Genomic DNA, 22420 nt, shown 5'->3' with positions numbered 1-22420 from the left:
ATACTCAGACCTTAGATTCCCTGCTGAAAAAAATCCATCTCTACATTATTATTTGTCTGTGTGTAAAGTTTCTATAGAACAGCTCTTATTTTTTTAGCAAGAGCTAACCAATAGAGATTGAGAAGTGCCTAATCCCATTACAGTTCTTCTCCATCATCGTATACCTTGTGCCCCATTCTCAAATCTGAACATGCACTTCTTAAAGTCAATCGTCTTGAGTCTAGGGTGAAAATTCTTGCCCAGGAAATGAAGGTGCCCCACAGTTTAAACCTCCCACTGGAGTTTACTTCTGGACTCTACTTTTAGTTCCCTCACAGTCTTCCTGTGTAACCTTGGGAGAACCACTTCCGCCCAAATTCAGCAGTTTACTGAAGTACATCATGCACATGAGTTGAAAATCAATGCAAGTGTATTGACACAGTCGTGACTTGCTGAAGGTCAGAAAGCAAACTGGTGACGGAGCTGGAAATAAAACAGAGACCTTCTGATCTCAAGATCAATTCCTTTAACCTCCAGGCCACGTTTGCATGAATTAACAAGGGAAACAATTCATCTGCAAGTGGTCTGAATCATTTTACTGATCAGGTAATGTGTCCCAGTTCTGTCATTGTTACATTTGTTGGCTCAGAGCTCCAATTTCCACCCCCATGCCACTTGCCCAACAATTTCTGTCCTTGGGAAAAAGTAATCAAGTATGATAAGGATGACAATCATAATTAGCTTAAAATACAGGCCTGCTGGCATGTATTGAGAACACATTTTAATATAAAGAGCTAATGTGAAGGGAGCAAGACTAAAGCAATAGAAATTTTAGATTAATTGAATATGGATATCCAAACCCAAATTATGAGAAATGATCATTTTAGGAAGCAGTAGGAATTCCCTTTACATAAATTACTCCTTTAAATATTTAAAATCCCACTTCAGCCTCAGTAGAAATGAATGTTTAATATCTGCTCTTCTGTAACCCGACAGAAGCATTTGTAAAATGCATTTAGCCCAGTCAGCCCCACCCTGCTCTCAAAATATGGGCAAGAGAAGGTGGACAAAGACCAAACAAGGTAAGAAACCATCTGATTTCAGTCAGATAGCTTTGCTGAGCTACCTGTCATCAAGTAAATCACTTGCCAGAGAAGAAAGGAGAATAGACCCAAATGCTTGAAGGTGACTCTTTGTAACAGCAACCAGTTATGAATTATATCACATTAGCACCACTTCTGTATTTTAGAGATTTTCTTTTTCCAATACATTTGTCTATCTTCTGCCATTTTTCACAGTTAAGCAATTACTGGTCTGTTGGAAGGACGCCAGCTGTCAGTACTTCTGTCAAACTGACACTTCAAGAATATGTAAGAGTCCACATTTCTGATGATGAATTCCTCACTGCATGTGTGACAGGATAAATTACTGCCAGCAATACCTACACAACGACTCCATGGGTCAGTGGGCTTCCTGTAAAGAGAGACAGGCAAGGTGAAAGGCACTGTCACAGGATGACAACTGCCACATCCTGGGCTGTAAAGAGAGAGTTGTGTTTGTGGGTTTTTTAAAACTAAACTTCATTAAAATCCCAGGTACCAAAATGCCGCAAGCACTATGGCCATGCCCATTACATCGGTAACATGCGTGATGAGAGTCAAGCACAAAGCTATGGGACAGGTCTTCATCAAGGAAGCATGAACAGCAACACTAGGTGGCCTCTTCAGCACAAGAGGCCACCCACTATTTGGGTCTTCCTGAACTATTTCAGTTTGGATGAGGAACAGATGAGAATGAGCCAGATGCAGCCTTCTCTGTGCATCCACACAACACGTGCAGTGAGCACGCGTGTTCCCCTGCCCTGCCCTTGCTCTCCTCAAGGCTGCAGACACACTGGGGAGGCAGCCACCCTTCCTGGCAATTCTCTCTACTGGGTCATCGTGACTTCTCCAGGTTTCCTCCCCCCATCCCCATTGCCCACGAAGGCAACATCCACTGATTTGCAGGGAGAGGAGCCTCTCAGCCACATTGATCGAACCTCTCAGAGGACCAGTTGCAAGCAACAGGCCTGGGTAAAACAATACTTTTCCAGAGTTCTAACCTTTCACTTAAACCTGCACCAGTTTTTAATCCTCTTGTCCACCCTACAGACCCACGTATCAGGGATACAGATGGAGAGATTGATGCCACACTGATACAGCACAGATATCAAAGCCATACCACAAAGAGCAGTATTTTACATCTATCATAGTAGTGTTGGTTGTTTTTTATTGCGTAAGCCCACCATGGAAATAACCTCTTAACCTGCCCTAACTCATGTTCTTCCCAGCCAAGAGCACAGCACAAGTAGTGAATCCTGGTGGGTTTGCACTCCATTACTCTTCTCACTGAATTTCTTTGTAAGTCATGCATTGTCCCACTGGGTGAGGAGCAAACGACAGTGTGGGGTCAGCAAGCTGGTGAATAATAAGGGTTTATTTAATCAACCTCTTATTGAGCAGAGCTCAACCGACTAACCTATGCAAGTGCCCGACTCTTCCACTCGCTCTTTTGCTAACTCTCTCCTGACCAACTCATTAAACAGAGCAATGAAGTACCACCCCGAGAGAGTGACTGAACTCTTTGCTGGAGGAAGCAAGGAACGGTCTGAGATCGCTCGATATGCACACGTGCTAGCACTCAGAGCCAACAAGCAGAGGTTTCTTTCCAATTGAGAAAAGAGAAGTGCTGGTATCCATGGGAAAAAACCAAGGCTTTTTCCTTGTTCTTTTTAATGATTTCCAGTGCTATCAAAAGACACAGAGCCACATCTACAGCTGGTACAAATCTCAGCAAATCCACTGACTTTATGACAACGTTACATGAATCTAAAGCAACTGAGATTTTTGTTCCAAAGCCTTAACAATTCCAAATAAAAAAGTAACTCCCTGAATTTTGGTTCCTATTTAAAAACTCACTGACTGCCCCTGATAAAGCTGAAAATACTGACTTAGCTTTCTACTGACACAGACAAAACAAAAAATGTGCCTTTCTCCAATCTAACAGAAAGAACTACATGCCCCTTAAAATAACAGCAACGACTGACCACTGCCTCCACTCCTGCAGCTACCTTCCATTACTGTAAGAAAGCAGTCATTGTGCTTCAGTTTTCTAGACAAAATGAAACAGTGGTTATATAAGAACAAAATATTTAAAACAAACAAAAAAACTGAGCTATTTAAGTTAAATATTAGTCATGTTGATTCCCTCAAAACTGTTACTGACTCATTATTACTAATATAGGATAGCAATGTACTACAGACAGAAGCCAAAATATATAACTTTTCTAAAACTGAAACTTACATAAAATCACCATAGAATCATAGAATGGTTTGGGTTGGAAGGGACCTTAAAGATCATCTAGTTCCAACCCCCCTGCCATGGGCAGGGACACCTCCCACTAGACCAGGCTGCTTCAAGCCCCATCCAGCCTGGCCTTGAACACTTCCAGGGATGGGGCATCCACAGCCTCCCTGGGCAACCTGTTCCAGTGCCTCACCACCCTCACAGTAAAGAATTTCTTCCTAATATCCAATCTATATCTACCCTCTTTCAGTTTAAAACTGTTACTCCTCATCCTGTCATTAAATTCCCTGATAAACTGTCCCTTCCCATCTTTCCTGTAGGCCCCCTTCAGGTACTGGAAGGCCGCTATAAGGTCCCCCCGGAGCCTTCTCTTCTCCAGGCTGAACAACCCCAACTCTCTCAGCCTGTCCTCACAGGAGAGATCCTCCAGCCCTCTGATCATCTTTGTGGACCTCCTCTAGACTCGCTCCAATAGCTCCATGTCCTTCTTATGTTGGGGGCCCCAAAGCTGAAGTCCACAAAGAGTTAATTTGGAAGCCTATGAAGCCACAATTGCAGGAAAGACATATGATACAAAAAAAGATAATACAACTTAACTTTTCTTGGAAATCCCACAAACCGCTGAAACATCTAGTTAATTCCAGAATAGGATTCCCACAGTAAATGAAAAGCCACCGAAAATAGCACAAAGACCCCAAAATAGCACCCAAAACCTGACAGAAGTAAAGCCTCCCAGGGATTTGTTGTAAAATAGACTATAGCTTCCCTAGATAACTCAGCCGTGCGTGGATGACACAAATCATATTTTTAACAGCACAGAGCATCACAAACAAGTGTGAATAGATAAGGTTGCCCATGTACAAGTGAAGGCAGAAGCATTAGAGCAAAATCCTCCGTGCTGAGGCAGACCTCACATTTGCTCAAGGCAAGTACTGGAGCTCCATAGAGCAAGGAGGTAAGGTGTGGTGGGAAGCCTGCTGGCACAGAAACCACCACAGAAACACCCTGAATTGGGTTTTTGGGGTGAATAGGGAAGGATCTGGGTTGCAGCCTGGAGTCAGCACCCCACATTGCAGCCGGCTCCTGCCATCAAGCTGGAGACTGAGCCGCAACGTAGCTGCACTTCCACCCCAGCAGGGAAGGGTTTGGGACTTGTTCCCACATGGGGTCTTGATCCAAGACTCAAAGAGAATGAGAGCTAGGTCACTGTGGCTGTATTTAATGTGGGCTATAACGACCACAGATACTGTAAAAAGCAAGCTGAGTAGAGGCCATGTACAATCAGATTTATTTAGATACAATTACAGGGATCCCCACAATTTAAAATCATATACAGAAAGTCTGAATCTGTATTCCTAATTCCTCCCAAACCTATGCCAAAAAAAGGTGAAAAAGATTAATTTCATTTTTTAGCAGCACATTCTCCCGCAGTCTGTGCAACTGAGCCAGGGACACGCATAAGACCTGAAATGGAACTGCCTACAGCTTTAAACTAGGATAACATTTAAAAACGTGTTCAATGGATTGAGTTCTGTCTGCTCTCCTGATTCAGGGAATAACCAGAAAAATATTGACATTTCTTTCTCTATGTAATAAAAATAAAACAAATAACAGTGCAAAAAGGTAAGAGTAAATCTGAGATTTTTAAATTATTTACCAGATTTCTAAACCTAAATAAAGAAAACTACCCTGTTAAAATACTTGATTTTTTCCTAATTTAATTTGTCTTGTTAAAACCTGCCACTGAAATAACACATGCCGTGAAATGGAAAGATACAGGATTCTGCCTTTAGCACATGCCTTAAGGTATTCTACAGAGATGGCCTAAGGAAATACAAGTAACACCAAGAAATGGACCATGAAAGATGAGAAAGAAAGTAGTCTCTATAGTGGTTTTTATTAAAAAAAAAAAAAAAAATCAAGAACTACAGCACTTAAAATACTGCAGTTTGCAAATCTAGACTTCCAAACTTCAACTGCTACGTAGGAGTGTGTGATACAGGCCAGGGGAGACACGCAAGAGATCCCCTTCTTGACCTAAACAGCCAGAACCAAGGAAGGTAGAGGGCAGGCAGGGAAAACGAGAGAGAGAGGAAAACCAGTCAGCTAATGCACCGAGCTACAGCTACATCTACGAGCCGGGACTTTTGTAACCAGTGAACGAAGCTTTCGGCAGCAAAACGAAGGATGTGAACTGAGATCCCATGCAGCAAAGGCAGGTAAGGACACTTCCAAGGGAACACACTGGGATCAAAGAAAGGGCAAGTGCTTTCACACCGGCTGGATCACAAGCGCTGAACAGAGACAGCAGCAAAAAGAAAGATGAAACAAAAAACAGCTGTCATTAAGGGGGAATGACAAGACGTGTTGGGACAAAACACTGGAGGAAGCATGGGCTGGATTCACTGATGAAAAGACGACAGGAGGCGGATACACGCGGAGCGACGCCGCCAGAGTACAAAGCCAGAGCGGTCTGGGAAACCTGATAGCATGTATCAGGGCAGAGGCTAAAAAGGAGAAATAAAGGAGAAAGCTTTAGCGATCCAAAAGGCCTTTGAAAAAAAGCTTTCTGAGAAGGAAAAAAATCAAGTGGAAGACATGGACTCACGTCATCCCCATACCATAATATGGGCAGGAGACATACACAAAAATACACAACACATGCAAAACTTTGGATAGGAATATAAAATTTGCTGTAGAAGATAATTAATCCATCTAACTGGGTATCGCGCAACTCACTGTGGCCCTATCTATGTTTCTACAAAAAGCAAAAGTATTCAATTAAACATCTGGCGCTGGGCTGATCACAAAAGAGAAAATTATCTTCCTAACACCCACCATGGTCTTTCAAGTCGTGAGCTTCAGCTAGGGCTATTATCTCAGTCTGCACCAACGCACTGTTACTGGTGATCAAACCATTGCCATAACCAGACTAAGGCTTAGATATTTGATCAGGACACTTGCTGTGAAGAATACCAGAACCAACCTCTTATACTTTTGACTTCAAACAACTTTCTTTATACAATATTTTAATTTCACTTTGATGGAAGAAAGACACCGATCTGGCTGAATAATAGATTTTCTTTTTCCTCTTTTTAATCAAGATATCTCTGCTCTTTTACTTCCAGGATAAAAATACCAGGCACGTGCTAATTCATTACACGCTCTTGCTCAGCCATATATTCAAGTCCCTTTCAGAGACATCTTTTCAGATCTCTCTCAGATCAGGCTGTATCAGCCCTGGCCCTGGATTACCCACCTGCAATAACATACTTAACATCTCAGGAACGAACTTAGTCTCTGCTCACATTGGCTCTCTACTCTGCTTATCACAAAACTAATTCCTAGTTTCTAGTTAAATTGCCACCATCCCCTGTGGTTAATTTATTTTCCAGAACAGTTTCTTTTAAAGGAGGCTTCAATTTTGGATACCCAAATTAATTACAGCCTCCAGGTCAGTTTTATTTACTGTTTCCTTAACTTCTTCAGATCATTCTTAGCGAATTAAAAGAACCCTTGCAGAACCTGGCTGCACAGCATTGCTCACACACGTCAGGTGTTAGCACACGCCATGGCTGAAAGCTTAGGTCTGACGAGCATGTTCGAAGAAACGTAACTTTAAAACCATTGCAATATTTTATCTATGAGAAATAACACGGTAAGCAAGTCACGCTTGGACTCTCGCTAAAATGGAGCTTGTTTTTCCAGCCTGGATGGCTGAACTACAGTGAAAACTTTTGTTCTTTCCCTAAATTGCCAGTGATGATAGATGCAGATTCATAGTAATAAATACCACCTAGCCATACCCAGAATTATGCAGAGTCAAGCCCATTTCCGATGTACTTTTCATAAGAAGAGAAGAGCAAAACCAGGTTACCAAGCCCTCCTGCCCCACTGGACACAGAGCGTACCCCGTCCCTCATCACACTTCAGAAGCTCAACCGCCTTCCCTTTACAGCTCCCGTAGCTGTCACATTATTTCGGTTCTCTCCATCTTTTTATCTTCCTCCAATCCTTACATCAAGCTCTTTTGTACTTCTGACCTCTCCACCACCGTTTTCTTCTTGTTATTCAACACGAATAACGCGAGGAGGATAGGCAAAGGTCTTCTGTCACATTACTTTTCCCTTTCTTTGTGTCCTAAAAGCCTGTCCTGCCTTATCCAGCTCTTACAAATCTTGACTTCCAGGAGGAAATGTCCAAATCCATTCCTTCTACATACAGGGCTTCTGTATGAAGCAAAACGATCTCCAGCTAGTGCGGTTCAGCATCTCTGCATTGCCCCCTGGTTTTTGGGAACCCTCTTCACACGTGCAGAAGACTTGTTGGCCGAACAGCAGAAACTGCTGACATGGAGCTGGAAGCCTTGCACCCCACAGGGGTGCACCTACGATGGGACCCCTTTCTCCCCCCGCAGCCTCCGTCTGGTCAGTGGGAAGGACCGGGAGCACAACCGGTCCGGTCCCCGCTGGGAAAGGGCGGCGGCCTGCAGGTGGTCAGCAGAACCCTCGCATCAGGAGAGGGCAAGGTAAACACCTCCGGAATTACAGCAAGGGGGATTAGGTGGAGTCTATTAAAGGGATTAAACCCTGTCCTGAAGATAACACCAAGGCTCAGCCTCCCTGTTCCGCTTAAATTAGTGAGCGACTTTGTTACGCGTTTGGGTGGACCTGTTTGAAATACCCATCAATCATTTCCACAAGCGGGGGAAAAGGAAGGGAGGCGGCATACATCCTCTGGAAAAATCACCATTTTCGGAAGAACAAACATTGCATCTGTTTCAAACACTATACATCTTACAATGATAAATAATAACAAATGTAAACTTCCATTAGCTTTCTTCTATTTACATATTTAAAGGACTGCAAACCATGTCCCTCCATCTTAGAGCGATGCTTAAACTGCAGCAAATTGTTAGAAACCAATCAGGGCTACAAGATACCAATTCATTACACTGACTGAAATACAAGCACTAATCCCTAACGGCTATCTGGCAAGAATGTAAACTTCATTAACTTCATGTTTTGCTTAGGGCTTGCATAAAATTAAATATTGATTGTCTTGCCACTTAATACAATGTAAAGATGATATGTGTGTATTGGAGAAGCATATAAATATTTATTACAGAAGTAATCAAATGCCCAGCAAAGCCAGACTAATCACTTTTTTAGGTTGCTTTTGTTTTTTTTTCTCAAGGAACCAAAGCAGCACTCGGGGCATGCTAAATGGGAGGAAAGATACAGGTGTTAACACATACACCCTCAACTACCTTTATTTCACATTTGTTTTGTTTTTAAAGTGAGGGATACTCTTTAGCTTTTAGGAAATGGTGAAGAAGAGACTTTGGTTCTGGGCTGAAAGTATGACTGCAGGACACACACCACTGTCTGCTCAGGAAAAGGGGAGACATTACACAGGACGGGTTTAATTTCTCAAAAAAGATTTTTCTCACCCCTTTGTACATGCTTCTGCAATTCAGCCTTCGCCATCTGGTTCAACCAATTTCCCAGGCTTTGTTAACCCCACTTTTGGGGTGAAAGGAAGCAGAAGTGGTTATTGTTTACTCTGCTTGCTATATTTCTGCAGTAGAGATTTTAATTTGGAGGCCATAAGGAAAAGTGTAACAATAAATTGTTGTGTGGTCCATGAAACAAAGTCAGTCTTAGCAACCTTGCCCAATGAGACTGAAGCTGACTTTATCCTCTGGGTGACAGACTAAAATTGACTTTATTCCACTGTGCCTGCCAATTTGGATATTGCACTTGCTGACACAAAAGCATAAAAAGAATATGCTACGTAGTTAGATGAATTATAATGATTTTGAAAACATCACTTAGAAAGGAGCTTGAACACACTTTCACTTGAGGGATTTGCTACTTCTCTGCAAAAATCTGCAATTTCCAAATTTTCCAAATGCAGCTCTTTGCAGCTGTAAAGCGCTGCAACAGAGGCCTGGGGGATATGAGGACATCATACAAATAACTAGAATACTCTCCTTCCTGCGACTTTGATATTTTTGCTACAACACGAGGGCTGGAATACTGAAGTCACTTTGTTCTGGCTTTTTGCTGCGGTTTGATACTGGATGAATAAAATCTAAGTGTCAATAACTTGGGATAGTTCAAATAAAAGAAGAGGAGGATTTTCTTCTCCCTTGGCTAAATTACTTGTTTGAGGTGAAAGACAGGACATAAAACAAGATTTCTTGAAACCATTAGTCAGAAAAGGCAGAAGAGTTATTGTTGATTTTCTATAACTGAACTACTTTGCCCGACTGAACTATGTGCATATTGTAGAGCTACAGTCTCCATTCACAGTGTTGTCTGATGGTATCTTTTGTCAAAGTGCCTAGTACCTTCTCCTGCATGTCCCCCAAAGAAGGCACTCCTTGGGTAAGAGATGACATTACCAAGAAAAGGAAAATTAAAGACATACTGACCAAGCCAGGGAATTTGCAGTGCCTTTGAAATTCCTCCTCGTCAACCTCTCTCAAAGCAAGTGAATGTATTTGGATCTTCCGCGTTTCAGACACTGCTAATCTGAGAAAAATTATTTACATTCTGCCTTGTAAAAGACAGCCCAAGGCAATTTGCTTTCTGCCTATCGCAGGCATATCAGGGAACGCATCTGGCATGCTGGCCAGTTGCTTACTCTTACTGCTTGTTTTGGGGGAGAAGGTTGTCTTATGACAGTTCAAGGCAGTTATAAAAACTTCAATCCGTGAAGCTGATAATCGCTATCTGATTATTCTTTTTTTTTCATTTTTTTTTCAAAAGAAGGAAGCTACCCTTCACCTGGGCTTTTGGATGCCTCGTACAGAGCGCGTCAGGAAGAGCTGGTTAATAGATTGTGGATGCCACTTTCCCCAAAGCAGGAAAGCCTCCTTCGACTACATGAACCAGATATGGTGTCCTGCTGTGATGTTGAATGATGACAACTGATGGCATGCTTGCACTCTACAGTGGACAGATTTATAACACTCTTTTCCTCAAACATAAATAACACATCTATGCTTCTTCCTCACCAGCCTATTGCTGCCCCGGCAGAGCAGCCCCCGGATAACAAAGCATCCCTGTACGTGCACACCGGATTCCTTCAGCGCTGTCTCTCTCTCGCAACGGATGGTGTTGCTCAGGCTTTTATTTCATCTTTCATCTGTCACCCGTTTTGTGGCTTGGCAGGCATGACTGGTCTCTCAGGTAGGTTCAGAGCCATGTTTTCATAAAATGCTGCCCAGGCATATAGCACGCGACAGATAAGGAATTATCTTGCCAAACCCAGACCGCAGAAGAGATCGTGATTCCCCCAAAACAGAAGGAAATTCTTTACAGCTACCATGCAGCTTAACATGAAGGAGTTACCAGATCTTTGCTCCGACATTAAATTTTTGGCACATGCTGCTTTCTCAAGTGTAAACTAATTTTTGTTAGAAAGAGAACGCGCCTCTTAAAATTTATAATGAATCTGTACTCTTGAAAGAAGTTTGCTCTGCTGCTGCCTTTGTCAGGCTGAGAAGTTACCCAGCAGTGGTCTGGAAGCCAACACAAAAGTTTCCTACAGCTTCTAACTGGGGCACAGAACAGAGGTTACAGCTGTAAAGGACTGATAAACCTACAGAGTATGCTTCCATAGAACATCGCAGAATTAGCTGCATAAACCATTGGCATGTTTCCTCAACAGCACAAAACCAAGGAAGTTGATAAACATCCCCAAGACCCACTTAAGATAATTGTTTATCCAACATATTCCAATAGTTTTCTGTTGCGTGTTTTCTTCTTTATTTTCAAATTGTAGTATTATATGGTCTTAAATATACCCATTTTTTGATATTAAGAGTACTATGGAAACAAACACATAACACGAAAGAAAATTGTGAGAAGATTTTCGTTTTTCTTCTTACAATATGGTAAAATAGCAAGTATCTTCATAATCACAGTCATTTTCCTGGGAGAAGCCTTTCCAGGTTCTCTGTGTCAGTTTCTTCAGAAGTCTTCTTCAGAACTTCTTCAGAAGTTTTCCATCCTTCTTTGTAGAAATGCAGGAATTAGAAAGGAGAAGCAACAGTCACATTACTTTTCCGTGTTTCCTAAAAGCCTGTCCTACCTTATCCAGCTCTTACAAATCTTGACTTCCAGGAGGAAATGTCCAGATCCATTCCTTCTACATAAAACACTGGCAAATACTTAATGTACACAACATGTAGTAAAATCATTTTGATTGCTGAAATATTTCACTAAGCGCTACTGCAGGACGGAATGAAACATTTCTCTGTGACACAGTGCCAGGAACCCACCTCGTCACCTCCACCAGGAGCCGACATCGCCATTGCTCGCACTGCACTGTACATGGACGCCACACCTCACAAACCCACCCACAGCTGCCACTTCTTCATGAAACAGCTCATGGACTTCAGCAGGGTATTTTTCACAAGAAGTGCTAATCAGTGTAAGCATGAATATAAAACTTGGTCTGCATCATCACATTCCTCACTAACACCAGCCCAGACACTGAAATTCCCAACATCATTTTCACGAGAACTCCCTAAAGGCTCTGCTCGACCCTGTGGAAGTAAACGCTCTTCCCACTTCATGACTGAGAACTGCATCCCATTCAGCTCAGGACTTTGCCCACCTCCAATCCCACTGCCTCCAGTTAGATAACATATACGCTCAGATTTGCCACGTACCTACGCACTCCACAACAGCAAGGTCACAAAGATGGCAATGAAGATGGGGGCTTTCAGTAGGTAAGGCAAAAAGAAATAATTTTCTTCCAAATGCAATGACTGAATGAGTTTGTGATTAAATGGACTGTCTGCTTTCACGAGTGCTGAGACACGCTTGTGTCGGTGTAATCAAGCCATCCAGACTGATTTTTTTCTCCTGTACTTCTGTTAAGAGTAGTTTTGAATCTTATGCCTGGGTTACATCTTCCCTTAGCAGCTGTCCTTCTTAGTATCTTTGCTGAAAGGCAGCGCAGCATAGGATAAATGTCCAATACAAGGATGACAGAGCACACCCTAAGCACCGTGGCATTTGTAATGTCTTGCTGAAGGGTTCGACAGGAAAGAAAGGACTGGAAGGTAGCACTAGCAAGGAAAATCAGCTAGCTTGAAAGAAAACACTTGTTTCCAAGAGACTAGTGAGAGGTAAAGAAGGAAAGACTTGCATCAGCACAGAGCCCCAAGTAATTTTGCTTTCAAGACCATGGTGAGTAAATAAGCTATAAAGGAGTGCCCCGAACTGTCACCTACAAGTGATCAGGCAGTCACTTTAGTTTAGTCCTTGAGACTGACATGAACTATTCACACAGAAAGAGATTTTTAGTAGATACACCTTTGGCCCAGTTTACCCTCACTGGCTTTCTGAGATCATTCCCCCTTTGATACCACCCCAAACAACTCCTTCATTCCCACCAGTACCTCACCAGAACGTTTGAAAGAAAAATTGTAATGATGAGCTCCAGAGAAAGCAGCTTAAAGGCAATAAACCCAGCACCTATCTGCACACTTACAGGGCAAAACAATGCTTGTACTTGTTCCCCTAGACAAGAAGCAACGCACACAGCATTAAGCTCTTGAGTGACTGTCAAAGATGATGCCTCCCCGGCACTTTTTTAATTTTAGGCTGTGGTGTTACGCAAGTCCTACAGCTACCGAAGTGATTCTGTGTAAAAAGGCTTCAATAACGTTAGTGTTCAGAAAAACAGGAAAAATTCAACAAGTTTTAATGTACCTATTTTTGTACCCAATGGTATGACAAGACAAAAGTGAGACAAAATGTCAAGTTTTGTAAAAGCAAGTTGAAAGGATTTTAGAGGAATCGTCCTATTGCTAACAAAGCTTCATGGATGGTCCTTTCTGAACCGTCTGTGGCTGGAAGAAAAGCACAAATCTGCCTCAGAAGGGTGAGGCTGGCCCATGAGCTGCCCCAAACAAGGTAAAGCGCGGCTGCACCGAGGCTGGTGACACAAGGACTGAGCAGCCTCCTATCAAGCCATGTCCTCCACGCTCACACCCAGCTCAGACTACGTCCCCTGGCACGACAGCACCATTTTGGGGGAGCCCCAGGTTCCCCCACGGTTGCCTTCATGCAGCACAAGGCCACCTTCTCATACCAGCTGGGAGGTGCCTTGGTGTCCTGCAATGTCCATCAGAAAGGCAGCGGTGCAAGGCAACGGCACCTCCTCAGACCTCCAACCAACTCCCCCACAGGTGGACCCTCCAGCACCACACACACGATGTCCCCCCACCAGTTGAGCCTGTTGGCGCATCCACCCCCTTTCATGCACGCATGGGTTTTATTTTTATATAATGTACAGCTGCAAATTATACCAATTAAGCTTTAGAAAAGGAAATCATAGCCAAAAGGAGATAAGTACTTCAAAACAAAAGGAGCCTAAATGGGGGAAGCTCCTGAAAAGAGCCAAGGAAAGCCTTCTTTTGCAACAGTTTGCCACTAAAGAGCAAGGCAATCTACTGGCGATGCTCTGAAAAAATACTATGTCGGCAATGTAAGCACCAGTAACAGTCAAAGACTGCCTCCTTATCAGAGCCAAGTAAAATTATTGCATTTATTTATGTAACAGAAAAAAGTAGTTCTTTAGCATAAAGTGAATTCTTCCATTGGTATCTGGTTTTCATGGAAAATGCACGCTTGAAAATATTGAGTACTTTGAACTCCTGTCACATTATTCTTATACAAGAGAGTACAAATGCCTTACAACGGTGTCATTTTCTATGAACTGAACTACTTCACCAGGTGGGCTTTAAATCCAACATGCTCTGTGGACACATGACTTTACCATGCAGGGGGTGAGATCCTCAAACACTTATAAGAGGTATAATCTGAACATGGATCCAGTCTATAAAAGACAACATGATTATGAAGTATCAGACTTCAAACATCCATGTAATCTGGATCCTTAACAAACAATAGTATCTTGTCATTGTTTTTAAAAAAACAAAAAAAACTTATTCTAGAAAAACCCCTACAATTTTAACTGCAAAGAAAACCCTTGACATGGAAGGACACTACTCAGATGCTTTCTGCTTCAGTTTGGGCATTGTATTTTCTCCCCATATGGATTTCATATCCATCCTCACCTCTAAATTGCTATCACCGAGGATGAGGTTCTCCAAAATCAGAGAGTCATGAAACTGCAGAAATGAAGGGAGATATTGACGTTGAACATTGTCGAATGTCATTCAGCACCAGTTCCCATTTCGTGTCTCTCCTGTGTGAGTCTTGGCAGGGTGGTGAGAAGGGACAGCCACAATAAGAGATGCCCATGGCAAGTGCATGGCCCTCCCTGCCTGCTCCTGGTGCACTACAGCATCCCACTGCAGATGTGGGATGTGCAGACCCAGCTCAGGCTTGAGCAGCGCAGGGGCCTCCCTTCCCTGGTTTTGGCACACTTTCCCTCTGTTTATACATCTGTAATTAGCCAGCAGACAAAGGTGCCAGCAGACAGCACTCAAGAATGTGTCATGTAGTTCCTGGGACCTCCAGATCCAAAAAAACCCACGGCAGATTGCACAGGACTTGGTTGGAGAAGCTTTACCTTGCCTGTTAATGAGGAACGTATGTACAACTCTGTATGCAATCTTTGTTAACGTAATACTCAGAAACCACCCTGTCAAGATAAGGTCAATGAGAAACAAAATCACTGTTGTTATAATCTAGTTTCCACCTCGGCCAATTTACCTTCCAAGCCTCCTGTTCTCCAGGCAGTATTTTCTTTATTACACAGTGCGCAAAAGGGAGGAAAAAAAATGTAAATGAAAAAATGAGTGACCTCTTAGGTTGCCAATTTGTTCCACATCTCCCTTACTCTGCAACATCTGATTGGCTTGAGTGCATGTCCCTCAGACTGAATTCCACAGATCCATCGTCCCAAAGAGCTGCAGGGCTGAAAGGGAAAGAAAAAGGGAGGAGTTTTCTATTCCAGCCGCTGCTGCCAAAAAATGAGCCATGAACCCACCAGAAGAACGAGAGGACACAGAAGAGGAGGGTACAGTATGTTCCACTTTTTTTGGCTTTCTGTTCAGTGGCCCAGCAACGCCTCCTGCACATAGGAACGCTCAAACCTGCATTTCCGGACTGAAACAAGTAGGTAAATGCACAACAAAACAAACATAGTTTTTGGTTAAAACCACAGAGACACTCTTGGTAGGGAGAGATGGATTTAAAAATTATTCTCCCTAAGATTTAGCTACTACACCAGAATAAATATTCTCAAGGACCCCAAGGGGACATTTTCTTCTGAGCAGCTCTCCAATCTCTATGAACAAGGGAGCTATTCCAACGCACCACGTCTGTCTAGGAAATATTTAATAATTTGGGAGAGGTTTGAAAAGGTCTAGAGGAGTCAGGAGAGTATCTCCAATTATTTTTCAAGAGGGCTCACACACTGAAGTCACTAAAGATCCACCTTTATGAAAAAGCTAAATAGGTACATTATTAGCAGGTGTCTGAGGCTAAACATTTTAAATAAAGTGGATGTAATACGGGCCAGAAGTCAGTTGCACAAGCTTAGATTAATTAAAAGCTAAAACATCAACACATGAAAGAAGTTCAAAATACACAGTGGAACTAAATTGATAAAAGTCTCCAAACTTTAAGCTCACTGGGAAGTGTAACTGTAGATCCTGCACATCAACAAGCCTGGGATGCTTAAAACTTAAGTACATTCAGTAAGTGTATGATCAGGAATATGTACCTTTGTTAGGAGAAGAACATATAGAAGGCTATGATTTTTTATTTCTTCCTCCATCTCTACGGCACCATTATCCAAAAAAAATCCATTTAAACAATTAAATTCAAAATTTCAGGTACTTTTTTTTCTGTATTCTTTTAAATAGCAGATTCAAAAGGTGAGATAAAAGTTCCACTAAATGTCAAGACAGTCACAGTGTAACCAAAGTACATTATTATCCTGAGAAAGGTTACTCGAAAGTGTTAGCACTGGAACAGATTTTGCTGCTGTTAAAGGTCACAGACATATTTTCTAATAGTTTCCACCGGAATAAGGTAGGGTCATTTTGGTAACTGCTCTGCAACAGCAAAACAGATAGAACTGTTGTCTGAATAAACAGTAAAGTCATAAGAACGGTTGGGTATTTTTTATCTAACTGGGTTAATATTTTGTGTATACACTGATATCATATATTTACACAGCTAGCAAATTATATCTGTAGCAGTTACAAAGCTACAAGGATTAGTCATCAAAATCAATTCTATCGCTACCAATCTCTATAAATATTAATGTTCCACACTAAACTACTTAATCTGCCACGGGGATTCAAAATCATTTCATCTTCAGAGAACACTTTAGTTTACTCCTAAAATTTCCATGACGATTACCTTGCCCGGTTTATAAAAGGAATTAGTGCAGTTCCACAAAATTAATAGTGTAAATCATCCCAAGCATGATCAAAAGACACCAAAAACATCCCCTGATTTTATAGTGCCCTTGTATTTATGGGAAGAAGAACGTAACAGTTTAACCTTGCAAAGGCAAATTCTGCATCAGTTGGGGGGGAGATTAATTATCATGTAATCATTCATACAGTAACTTCGACTACAAGCCCCAGTGCAGAACCAGGGGAGAACAGGAGAACCATACATCCACATACCCCAAGTAGGGCAGGACCTCTCAGGAAGGCATCCTGGTGCACCACCCAACCACCTCACCCAACCACTCCATCCATCCATCCATCCACCCACCCACCCATCCATCCCTTCCTCCCTCCCTCCTCTGTGTCCTACGGGGGTGTTCCAAAGCACCTACCACAGCTGCCACTCCACCAAAAGCAGCTGATGCAGGGAGAGATGACCACCGAGCCCTTCAAAGGCAGAGTGGCAGCTGTCATTCATTGATTTTAAGCAGCAGCAGGTTCTCAACTTTGGGGACCTGGGCAAGCCAGGTCCCCTCAGGAGCACACTGCAGAGCTGGAGTTCAAATTCACATTGAAGCCACAGTGACAGGGTCACTCCTCCTCTGACCTTACGATGCAAAACTCCAAAAACGCTTGCTAATTAATACTGAGTTTCGTGGAAATGGAGAATAAATTAAAAAGATGTGGTACAAATGTATTCTCCATCTGCAACTTTCACCACAAGTCACTCCACATAAGCTAGAAGTTTTTCCATGTGTTTTCAAGGAATAATAACCTGGTTGCTCTCAGCTTTACAGTGATCTCATTGCTAAAAACATTTCAAACAGAGAACCCAGAGTCTTTCTCCTTTAGTGTCCAACATAACAGAAGTAGCCAAGAACCCACAAGCTTTGCAAACCCATAAAATCGCATTTGGCTTTCAGTATGGAACAAAAATAGAACCAAATCACAGAGGTGTCTCATAGTCCATGGGATCTTCAACCAAGAAACGAGCATGGGCTGCAGCCTTTGCCCAGTTTTTGACAGATCTCTATTTACGGCAAAAGTAAAATGGGCTGATGGTTATTGGGTTCGACCTTCTACATAAAACTAGTCTCCATTTTCACTACAACTTTCTTTGCTCAACAACTTTAACATGGAGCATATTATTTAGAATCCCATCCAATTTAAATAAACACTCCAAGCAACTGAGAATTTATCGCATCGTTGATAATCAGTTCCACTGCTTCACTGCATTCATGGTTAAAATATGCCTTTTCCCCCTTTGACTGAGTTTTGCTGACTAACACGGAACCACAGGAAGGAAAGAACCCCCCAGGATCAGAGATGTTCTCCTTGTGGAGGCAGTTATACCCTACAATCAAGCGTTTTCTTTTTTTATGAAGGAGCCAATCTGTTTAGTTTAAATTCTCATTATGAAAACATGTCTTTCCTGAATTCTCTGGAGTTAATCCCCCGTATAGAGTGGTCTACGAATCTTGTTCTTAATTAAACAATGCTTCTCTTGTATTTTGCATGTTTTCCTAATTATCTTTTCCCCCTTTTTTTTTTCCTTTTTTTAAGATGAATTGCTTTGATGTCTGAAGCAAAGTCAATGATATAGTCAGAACATTTCATATAAGCTCTCTGCTTTCCCAAGCTTTGAGCATCAATATTAGTATCTGGCTCTGAAACTTTTATTCCAGACAAGAAAGAAAGAAAGAAAATTATTAAAAAAAAAAAAAAAAGCCTCAGGATGAAAGTAACACTCTTAATTAGATATGAAAGAGTAAATTACTTTTTTGTGACAAATTTTCTGACAATGACAGTCACAACAAAGCAATCCTTTCATCACCAGCAGTTATTTAATATCTGTATGAAGCAACAGGTGAACCCACTCCCTTTCAGAGACATGAGGCTCCCAAAATAAAAGTAGCATAAACTTTACCCAGTGCTGCAGACGGTAGCTGGGGACACACCAAGGTCTTTGTGACAGGACTGTACGTGCACCTGAGAAGTGTTGGTAGGAGCTGTCAGTCTGACCACACACTCCACAAAACGGCAAAAATATACTCGTCAACAGGAGAAATCCAAGGGCAGAGGGAAGAGGCGATCAACAGTGGACACCTCATGCAGGCTGGCGCTGAGCTCTGCAGCTGACACCAGAGCATGAGACAGAAGGGAGAAAACTCAACCAGCTAAAATCCCAGGGAAAGTGCCTACAAATAAGACACAACCTGGGACGTGGACCATGATGACCATCTAAGCTGCCTGCCCGCACAGCACTGGCCCTCACGCAGGGATCCTCGCCCTGAGTACATTAACTTCAGACCAACCTCTGTCACACAGCAAACCCTTTGAAACCCCCAAAAGATGTGAAGTTTCCCATACTGTGTGTATTTCTTCCCCACTCCCTCCTTAAAAGGATCTTCCAATGGTTTGATTTCTTTTAAGGGAAAGTTGCCCATCCCTTACGTCGGTATGACCAGGGGATGCCACCATCTCTGCGTAATTCACAGAGCAACAAATGTTCCCGGTGGGTTTTTCCCTCTTCACTTCATTAGTTTTCTTCTGGTGGCTGAGTTTGGATGTGTCCATACCCATTCTTTGACCAGTGGCTGTGAAATACCTCCCTGGCCAGGCATCTGGCTGATGCCTGCCATAGCACCCGCAAAACTTGGAAACAAAACAAATGCTTGCACATGAACAGAAGTAGTTCATCAGTACTAAAATAGAAACAAGGGCCTAAACGGCACATAGGCACGAGCCCCAGGTGTCAGTCCTTACCCTCTTTCACAGACCACGACTCAGCTACAGATCCAGTGAATAGCCACGTGCAGAAATACGAGCGGTAACTGCGGCACAAAAGAACCTTCCCCAGCTTCGCTTCGCATGGAGACAGCAACAACAATAAAAATCTGTGAATGTTTTAAAAACCTGTCAAATCACTGCAGCGCAATACATACAAAATATCCACTGTACACTCCAGGACTTCAATACGTACTAACACTTCCAGCATACATTTTTTACTTTATAAAGTAAAAGTAGCCTGATTTTGCAGAGCGCGGAGTACCTGCTGCTCCTACTGATAATAGCAGCAATAACTCCCCGGCAGCAATGGGGGAAGAAGCCCTATCTCTGGCACACAACTGTACTAGCTTGCCAGCAGGTGCCTAACTTTATGTGTCCGGACCTGAATACTCTGGAACAGCTTTCTGGAGATAACCCAGAAAAAAAAAAAATAGCAGCGTGTTTTTTTCTAAAACGGTTTTCTTAATGTTCCTGGAAACTAACGAATGCAAAAATATTTTAAAAACCTATAAAGAATAACCCTTTAACTTAAAATTATCTTTGGAACCTCAATTCTGTGTACATCAGACAGGATGGGGCAGGTTATTTTTCTTGTTTTTTTTTCTTTTTTTTTTCTTTTTTTTTTAAAGGGCTAACACTGAACAGTGTTCAAGCAGGATTTATTTGTCAGGGCAAAGCCAGACCCCATCTTGCAGTCCTTGCTGCAAATTCCACTACTGAGAACAGAAGCTGGGAAAACAAGGGGGTAAATTTAACTTAATGTTCTTGTTTTCTGAGGGCTGTACCCCTTTTCTAGGCTACCATTCCGCAAGCACTTAAATGGATGCTTATTTTCAGTCTACCAACCATCTCACTACAAGCAATAGGAACTCCATATAAGGCTAACTAGCAGGTTTTTTGGTTCGGGTTTGGGGTTTTTGCCTTTTTTTTTTTTCCTTGTTTTTTAACTAGACTTCCATTTTTTTCATTCTTACCTTTACTAAGGATTGAGACAAACAATTACTAAAAGAGAGACAGACAATCTTTATTCCTTGGGCTGCTCTGGGGGGAGCCACTTCTAAACCAATACCAGTGTTGAGGCAATTGGACCTACTGGAAATTTACATAGGGACTTACAAGGGCAGATTCTGCCCCAAAACAGAGAGAGCTGTAACATGAACCCCTGCAGCTTGCCGCTGGGATGAGAGTTAATAAACAAGCAGCTACCAAAAAGAAACTACCTACTCACGCTCACCCACATCTAGTCCGCAGGACAATTCTCCTCCTTGGCAGCCAGATCACCGGGGAGAAAAAGAACCTTTTAGTCCTATGGCTGAAGCGAGGGTAAGTAGTCAATGAAAAGCCATTTGTTCAAATATGGCTGGAACTTTTTTTTTTAATGATCTCAAAAGAATGTTAAAATTTTGCGGCTAAACTGTCTAGACCAGATTTGAGCTATAAAATACTCCATTTAGTAGAGAAAATGCACTCAGAAGCGACTGCACTCCCAAACAGGATAGTTTTCCAAACTGTGGGCAAAAGAAAACACTTGTCTCTTTGTGTTAGTTTTTGCTTCTTCTATTTGTCTGTTCCCTTAGACCACTTGCAATGTCTTGTGTGTTCTACACTAGACTCGCTATTGAAAGCCTGACGACAAACGACACCAGCTCATATCAACTGAAGTTTCAACACAATTTCTGGCTCTCTGCCCCTGATCCCTTGTCCCTAAACCAGAATATACTCAGCTACGGTGTTTTCCAGGGACTTCACGGATCTCTAGAAGAGCCTCCAGGCATGGTGTTCCTATTGCCGCGCGCTGTTAGGCTGTTACCAGATGATTTCTTCTTCTCAGAAAACCTAACTAAATCAGGGGTGCAAAGAATTAAGAGAATCACAAATATTAGTTTTCGAAAGGGACATGGTTCATTTCTCCCTGTGCACACCCAGACTCGACTTGAAGCCCCAGGCCTGAGAGCCTCCATGCACAGGGAAGACACCTGCAGAGAAATCGGCAGCATCAGGGAAACCAATGCAACGCTCAAAGTCTCTGGCTTCTAGTTTGCATTGGAGCGGCCTCAGGTTTTTCCACCCAAAGGTCAATGTTTCCAGTGGAACAGAAATTGCCAGTTCTTGCCAATTCTGAAGATAGGCATTGGAAAAAAATACCTTGTAAGCTATAAGCTTCTTTTGCTCCAACCACAAGACATTATTTCTGTGCAGATGTAACCCCAGCTATGCATGTGTTTCTCTTCCCATTAAGTTTAGGGTAACTTTGAACCAAACCTGACATAGGAATCTCCAAGCCATCTAGTTCCTGGAAGACTTGGGAACATGAGCAGCAGAGCAGAGAGACTATCAATGCTTCCCATAAGGAAAAAGTTGCCACATGTCTTAGCCCTCATTATGCACCAGAGATTCAGCATTTCATGGACGGCACGCCGACAGGTAAGATGAAAGAAAGATGTTAAGAGACAGTGCTCCTAGCACAAAAATCAGCAGCTGCATCAGTAAGCTTCCCCATGATCCTGCCGGTAACAGAAAAGTGGATTCTGCTGCTCCAAGTGGCTTTTTATCCATCTGAATATAAGGGACATAGAAGTTATTTCTCAAATGGTGTACCAGGATCCAACTATGAACAGAGTAGTCCTGAGGTAGAAACTGTACCGGCTAAGGTCCTAGACTCCATATGACAAAGAACTAAAACATGCACCTGCTCACACACATCAACATCAACTGCTATTGAGTGGAGATCTTCCATATGCTATTCTTAGATGCTGGTAACTATGGCGGCCTGCCAAAGAACAGGCCTATTGTTCAGTGCCTTGCAGGGCTGCTCGGATAACAGATGTCTTGCCATAAGTAGCAACGATCTCTTTGAAACAGAGAATACCCTCATGGAGATCTGCAGCTTTCCAAGTCCCTTAAATT

The 22420-nt window shown here is 42.4% G+C and overlaps 1 protein-coding gene across 3 annotated transcripts in view; it reads right to left on the bottom strand.

Annotated features, from left to right (window-relative positions):
- Positions 1 to 22420, bottom strand: part of CHST11 (carbohydrate sulfotransferase 11) — a 175180-nt gene that overhangs the window by 116698 nt on the left and 36062 nt on the right. The window contains exon 1 of one of the 3 annotated variants that reach the window (XM_054222304.1): positions 14429 to 16987. The exons of the other annotated variants lie outside the window; for them this stretch is intronic. The gene's annotated coding sequence lies outside the window, so the exon portion shown is untranslated. Of the gene's footprint in view, positions 1 to 14428; positions 16988 to 22420 lie in introns of those variants that run through there. 3 annotated transcript variants of the gene reach the window in all.

This window comes from Rissa tridactyla, chromosome 1, assembly GCF_028500815.1.
Source record: "Rissa tridactyla isolate bRisTri1 chromosome 1, bRisTri1.patW.cur.20221130, whole genome shotgun sequence".
NCBI lineage: Eukaryota > Metazoa > Chordata > Aves > Charadriiformes > Laridae > Rissa > Rissa tridactyla.
This window is presented reverse-complemented; position numbering and strand designations above follow the sequence as displayed.